This window comes from Alosa sapidissima, chromosome 15 (genome assembly GCF_018492685.1).
Source record: "Alosa sapidissima isolate fAloSap1 chromosome 15, fAloSap1.pri, whole genome shotgun sequence".
Lineage (NCBI taxonomy): Eukaryota > Metazoa > Chordata > Actinopteri > Clupeiformes > Clupeidae > Alosa > Alosa sapidissima.
This window is the reverse complement of record NC_055971.1, coordinates 10,357,200-10,364,639: the sequence shown is the minus strand read 5'-3', so window position 1 is coordinate 10,364,639 and position 7,440 is coordinate 10,357,200. Positions and strand designations below refer to the sequence as shown.

Sequence of the window (7,440 nt, the reverse complement as noted above, 5' to 3'; positions counted from 1 at the left end):
ATGACCAAACAACTGATTCCCCGCCCTACTATGGAGAGGTGCGGCTAGACAAATACGCGCTCTTCGCGTCATGTTGTTTTTGTCGCTCACATTCATCTGCCCCGCCCCTTTTATATCACAGTGATGGTGAACACAGGAAATGTGAGGTTTGATGGACAAAATAATCTATAGCCTGCCGTATTTGTAAATCACACACAAAGCAAATGTTCAGTTTGGATTTAATTAATTAAATTAACAATGGGCATATATACATATATGGAAACTTAATGATTTTTTAAATGTTTTAAATGTTTTTTCATAATGAGCTAGAGTGTTTGATATCTTGTAACCTTGGTTACCCAACAACGCTTCCTTATCAAGGCCAAATGTTATGTGACATTGTAGTCTACGCCATCTCGTGGCTAGTCATGAAATTGTAGGCCCTAGCCTGAAAATAATCTTGCCAGAGCCCGACTCCGGTAGGTACAGTAGGTAGGTAGCCTTTTACAGGTCATCTCAAGCCTTTGGACAAATAATAGTATTGACCACTACTGTTTTGCATGTTTTAATTGTAAAGTTGATATTAATTCATCCTCTGTATTTTCAGTTTAAACTGAACAGAGCAGAGCCACCCTATGACATTCTACACTGATCAGCCATAACATTATGTACACCTGCCCATAGGCGGAGTTTGACATTCGAGCCAGGGGGGGGGGGGCAGACAAAAAAAAAAATTGTAGCTGCTGAGACCTGGCCTACCACTTGAGGAACACATGAGCACTAGGGTGCATCAAATTTGAATGGGAAATTTTAATTTCAAAATATCAATTTGGCTGGCATTGTATTTTGTTCCAATTAACATAAAAATGACTTTTGCACAGTTTTGAGTAATTCCATTTAGATTTAGGGGTGCCACCTAACACATGAACTTTGGAAAATACACACATATAAAATGTAATTGACTTTATTGTTAAACACAAAGGGCGATACTAACAAACTTAAAAGAACAAACCCTCTCTAGTGGCTATCTCACTGACTAACAGGGCCTAATGGTAAGAGCTGACACTAACTAAACTCTGAACTTAACTGCTCCACTGAGCAACATCACCAGGGAGAAAGAGAGAGGGAATGGAACCTGAACTCTGAACCCAGTGTGTCTCCCCCCAGATATGTCTCCCCCACCCGCCACCCAAGAGTAACTGTCCTATTCAGGGATTAGCTTGGGTTTGCAGCGGCAAAGGTTTGGCTGTTGGTTGCGGTCATGTTCAACTCTCTCTCTCACACACACACACACACACACACACACACACACACACACACACACACACACATACACACACATACACACACCCACAAACACACACACACACACACACACACACACAGACACACACAAAGACACAGACACACACACACATACAGACACAGACATACACACAAAGATACAGACAAACACACACAAAGATACAGACAAACACACACAAACACACACACACAAAGACACACACAGACATACACACACACACACACACACACACACACACACAGAGAGAGAGAGACACACACACACACAGAAACACACACACACACAGACACACACATACACAAAGACACACACACACACACAGACATACACACACACAGACATACACACACACACATGTTCTCCACAGCCAAAGAGATAAATAGAGAGAGAGAATAAGGGATACAAAGGAGAGAAGAAAGACACCCAGAGAAAGCGGATGACAAAAGGAGAGACAGGGCCAGATGTATGTTTTTGTGCCAGGCATATTTAATTCGCAAAGTGCACGTAAAAGCATGGCGAGGTATGTACAAACAGGCCGCGAGGAAAAAGCGTAGACTGCCTGTCGTGGGAGCTGCAAATGGCTATTTGCACTTTTCAGTGTCATGCATATGCATTCATAGGAGGGTCAGGGGGAAGTGGGAGTATCGCGCAAACACAGGAGATGACAAGTGCTAATAGCATTGATTAGGTATTCCGCCATATGTATGAAAACAGCGCATGTCTGTTTTGCGGTGAAAAACGTGCCTAAGCAGGTGTAATCAAAATCGTGGTTGAATGCGTCAATTAGAGAAACTTTTAGAGACAGCTGAATAAGTATTCAGAGCATCAGTTTTCTTCATTGTGCAATAAATAGTTTGCAAGTATGTTTAAGTAGATTAGTAGAACTACTAGGCCTACTCTGTATGTCGCTGCTCGTTGACATCTTATTATCATGTATGATGCTAAAGTTTGTTTCTTTTTAATGTCACAATTGGTTAACTATTCAACTGCGCTTGTGGTTCAGCTGTGGGCATGCAATTAGCTTTGCAGAGGGGGCGGGGAAACAACTATATGATAGTAATATGTAATAACACATCCAACACAGATCAAGATCACCTCAAACAGAAAGATCACCTCAGTTTTCTTGAGCTGTAGTATTGTGTCAGATCTCCATGGCGACTATTGAGCACTGTTAACACTTTATCCAACAAAAACAGATGTGCGGTGGCACCCCTAAATCATAATGTACTGGAAAAATATTTTGCATGTGTTGTTTCTACATATATTGGAACACTTTTAGCACCCAGCCATATCAAAATTCAAGAATTGTGTTTTTTGATGCACCCTAATGAGCACATATGGAGAAAAGAAACATGCTAAATAAAGATATTACATTGTAACAATTTAACAATTCCTCCTTATGAAATCCAATGCAGCACGGTTGTCTTGAAACGCAATAGACAGTGTCGCCTAGCAGTTGAAAACATTCGGGGCTTAGCCCATAGAGTATGCTTGCTGCTCACTTTTGATAAATTAATCCTCTAGCCTCATTTGCGCCAAATTGATTGAATATTTTGTACAATCATATTTTGTCAATTAAAGAATGTAATGACATTTCTGTTTGCTATCAAAAACGAACTATAACCTAGTGCTGTGCTTGTGGAACGTTAAACCTCCGACGCCTCAAGAGTGCTGGCATGCGAGCCACCTACCAGAGTGGAGTTTTACAGTTTTTTCTGATTGCTTAAGCACATTTTTTGTAACTATGGCTTTTTTTGCAAAACTCTACACACAAATGGCAAAACCTCTCACCCAATCAGCAAAACATTGTAGTTCTCTTGCAAAAGCTAACACACCTTGCTTAACTCTTCACACCTTCGTAAAAATTGAGTTTTCGTATCTAACAGTAAACACAAGCCATCACAATAGTAAGCACACAATGTGCCAACAACACACTGATGGTATGAATAAAAAACACATCTGGCTTTTGCTTTCTCTGTGCACAAGGTAGACTATGTCAGTTTGAGGTCATACTTTTGTCATAGTTCTGTAGACATACAGGGATCCCAACTTCAAGTATAAGTGTTTATTTACACACATCAAAACTAACACAAGTGTGTTTTTCCAAGTCAAAACACAAAATAGCATTTCACTGAGACAAAACAAATCAGTCTACATCGGGTCGTCTCTCTCAAAATTCTGTCTACATCACATGCAATGTCCTAGTCCAAGGCACCGGGGAAAATATATTCTGGAATGACGTATCCAGACCTGACGTATCCTATTTATAGTGCTTAGGCTGATTACAAAGTGAACTAATTATCTAAAACAGTTTTCACATGAGAAAGTGTGCCAGAGAGTTGGCAAAATAGTGTAAATAATAGCCATTGTGCCTACAGTTGTGCAAAGTGTGTGTTACAAAATTGCAAACTGAGTGCAAAGCAGTGTTTGTGCTTTTAGTTTTGCGAACTCAGTGAGTGGTTTTGCCATTTGTGTGTAGAGTTTTGCAAAAAAAGCCATAGATACAAAAAATGTGTTTAAGCATTCAGAAAAAACTGTAAATAACAAGATGCATTGGTTCATGTACCTATGCTTAGCTTAAAGGTGCCATGTGTAATGTCCACCAAAAAATCAATTCATACTCCACATTCCATAAAAGATGGGGGCAGTATACCTCCAGAAAGTGAGATGGTCTACCCTAGAGTAACAACCGGGAAACGTGTCTTGCAGTTCTGGAGATATAATGCTAAATGCATGAGATATGGCTGGGACTTTTATTTTGACACACAGGAAACACTTTAACAGGATGTGTAGTTCAGGTAGAGCTAGATTGTATGCTTAGAAGCTGAGACAGTTGAATTCTTCACAGGTGACACCTGTGCCAGTGTTCTGATTAGCCTGGGAACTGCTCTGAGAACTACTTAACGAGCGCAGCTGGCTCTATTATGACATCACAGCCCCCATTCAAGTCTATGGGGGAAAAATACACTTTTAATTAGAAATATCTCAAAAAGTATAAACTGGAATCCATGCATCCATGCATAAATAGTCTTGTAAGTAAACTACCAGTGCTTTTTCAAAGTTCTCAATGTCTCGTTTTAAAGGTGCCATGTGTAATGTCCACCAAAAAATCAATTCATACTCCACATTCCATAAAAGATGGGGGCAGTATACCTCCAGAAAGTGAGATGGTCTACCCTAGAGTAACAACCGGGAAACGTGTCTTGCAGTTTGGCTGGCGGTTATGTTGCCCGCATACCGCCTTCCATGGCCGAAACTGGTATTATGACACCTGTCGGGCTGTGGCTAGTAATTTAGCATGCTAATTCAGGTTGATATCTCTGCAGCACTATACCTTGTCATTTTTTTAATGAAATCATCGCCCTTATTTCTTCTCATTCTTTTGATGCGTGTAGCTCATTTTTTGGATATTTTTACCTCAATTCTTACACATGGCACCTTTAAGGAGACCGAGTCATTGAAAACTCAAATTCGATTCTACAAAGGCAAAGTAAGTAAACTCCAAACTGTAGGCTATTGAGTGCAGGGCAGACCTAAATCATAGCTAGAACTCCAAGAATCAAAGGAAGTGTTCACCTACAGTCTGATGCCTCTCCAAACGCAGAAACGAAGAGCAATAACGCCATTAGGCCTACGTTAAGACATGTTAAGAAAAAAAAATATTCATATTTTGCTGTAATCCAATGACACAAAAAAAAGTAATCCACAGCGATCAGTAGACCTAGATGCACAAAAAGGGTCATGGTGTATCTAGCCAGGCCTACGCGCGTCACATTCACCAGCCAGTTCCAAACAGGTGAACAAGGATTCGCCACTTTGCTGTTTACACAAAGTGGAATAAAAAGTCCAAAACTACACACAACGCAAAATCAATTAGGCTAGTAAGCTGACAGGACATTTATATACATGGCATTTAGGCAACCTTTATTGCAACGTTGGCATGGCAAGATGTTCAAGATGCATTTTCTTTAAAATATTCATATGAAATACAGTGTGCATACAGTTGCTATACAAAGAGGTGTGTCTGATGAGTCCCATATAGGGTAACTATTCTGCATTGGTTTGGAGTCACTAGGACATATGGCTTGGGAGGTATTGAAAAAAAGGAATCTGTTTCTTATATGAAATAATGCATTTTCTTTAAAATATTCATATAAAATACAGTGGGCATACAGCGACTATAAAAAGAGGTGTGTCTGATGAGTCTCATAAAGGGTAACTATTCTGCATTGGTTTGGAGTCACTAGGTCACATGATGTCAAAGCTATTGACAAAAAAGACTATGAAGGTAATTCAGAAGATACTTCAGAAGGACGGTCCCTAAGTAGGTCGGCTGGGAGCAAGTAGACAGGTTGTCTGTTTGTACATTGTCTGCAAACACGGGGTGAAACCAGCTGCAGTAAAAAAAAAATTGAATATCTGTCGAATATCCGAATATCAAATATCAAACTAACTTCACCTCCGTTTTTTGCGTCCTGCATGCCTCGTCAGGTTGGCTGTAATGTCGCTTTTGATGTGAAGGATCGTAAGAGAAGAATAACTGGCTGCTCCCATCATCAACCGCAGCCCGTTCCTTATATTGTTGTTTTGTGTTATTTAAATTATTTTTAAAATATCTGGACATGCCAGACGTATTTCACTAATTTTTGAAACAATGCAATTACCCGTTTCCACCAGAGGGGGCAGTGCCACTAACTCTGCGTATGCACCTGCCTAATATTGGTCCCCTTTTTGCCATTAAAACAGCCCTGACACGTTGAGGCATGGACCACTGAAGGTGTGCTTTGGTATCTGGCACCAAGATGTTAGCAGCAGATCTTTTAAGTCCTGTAAGTTGCAAGGTGAGGTCTCCATGGATTGGGTGTATTTGTGGTCTTGTCTCTGTGGTCCAGTTTTGATGCTCATGTGTCCATTGTTGGCACTTTCTGCAGTGGCCAGGGGTCAGCATAGCTGCCCTGACAGTTCTGCAGCTACATAGCCCCATATGCAACAAACTGTGATGCGCTGTGTGTTTTTTCTCACCTTTCTAACAGAGCCGGCATTAAAGTTCTTCAGCAATTTGAGCTACATCCATTAATGAGCCTTGGCCACCCATGACTCTGTTGCCAGTCCACTGATTTTCTTTCTTTGGACCACTTTTGAGGTACTGACAACTGCAGACTGGGAACACCCTACAAAAGCTGCAGTTTTGGAGATGCTCTGACCCAGTTGTCTAGCCATCCCTAGTCAAAGTCGCTCAAATCCTTACGCTTTTGTTCCTATACTTCTAACACATCAACATTGAGGACAAAATGTTCACTTTGGGCCTAATATATCCCATTCACTGACAGGTGCCATAATAGTGAGATAATCAGTGTTATTCACTTCACCTGTCAGTGATCATAATATTATGGGTGATTGGTGTATATTGACATTCTATGTTTGAATAGACCCGCTTTACAATCTTTGCTGAATTCTCAGTTTCGCACTGCTGACCCTGTCATGATCTGATCCGCATTGCTTATAAGTCTGGAGACACTAGTGAAATGCACTTGCACAGTCACTGTCCACGAAAAAAGTCCAAATGGAAGCCTTTAAAGCCTTATAAAGTAATATTTTCAGAAAACAGAAATAAGTGGATTTTGTGTGCAATAGACTACTGTCACAAAGCAAATATTCTGTAGCAATAACAGTTTTTTATTGCATTTAAATCACTCAAATGGTGGTTGATGGTTTTGTATTCTGGTTAGCTGACCACAACATTCAGAGTAGTCATACGTGGTCTTTGGCTAAATTAAGTCATAATGTAGGCCAGTCTACAGATAGTCTAAAGCCATGGCTTTGAAGACGACATCATGCCTTGCATGGCTCCCACCAAATCCACAATCTGTTCACTGTGACCTGGAACCGTTCCACTAGATTCCAATCAGGCTTTGGGTTTAACCTAGTAACATAGTGGGGAGATGATCCATGACAGGTTTTCGCCACAAATGTACTAGTGCTATTTCTAACTCCTATGTTCAACATATATACACTGGCAATATGTAACTCTGAAATTCGGAAGTTTTGAAACTTATGAATAAGTAAGTAGGGTTTGAGGTTTATAAAGAGTTGCAAGAGTAGGATGACCATGGGAAGCGTGACTTCAGTTTTCAAGGAGTTACCATGCAGAGGTC

General features: G+C 40.4%; 1 long non-coding RNA gene across 2 annotated transcripts; it reads left to right on the top strand.

Annotated features, from left to right (window-relative positions):
- Positions 1-337: 337 nt before the first annotated feature.
- On the top strand, positions 338-6,662 carry LOC121684308. Of its 2 annotated transcripts, none has more exons than XR_006023099.1 (3): positions 338-458; positions 6,032-6,126; positions 6,319-6,662. It is a non-coding gene; the product is annotated as an uncharacterized LOC121684308 (long non-coding RNA). The 2 variants fall into 2 exon arrangements; XR_006023100.1 differs by having other exon boundaries at positions 390-471.
- Positions 6,663-7,440: the final 778 nt, after the last annotated feature.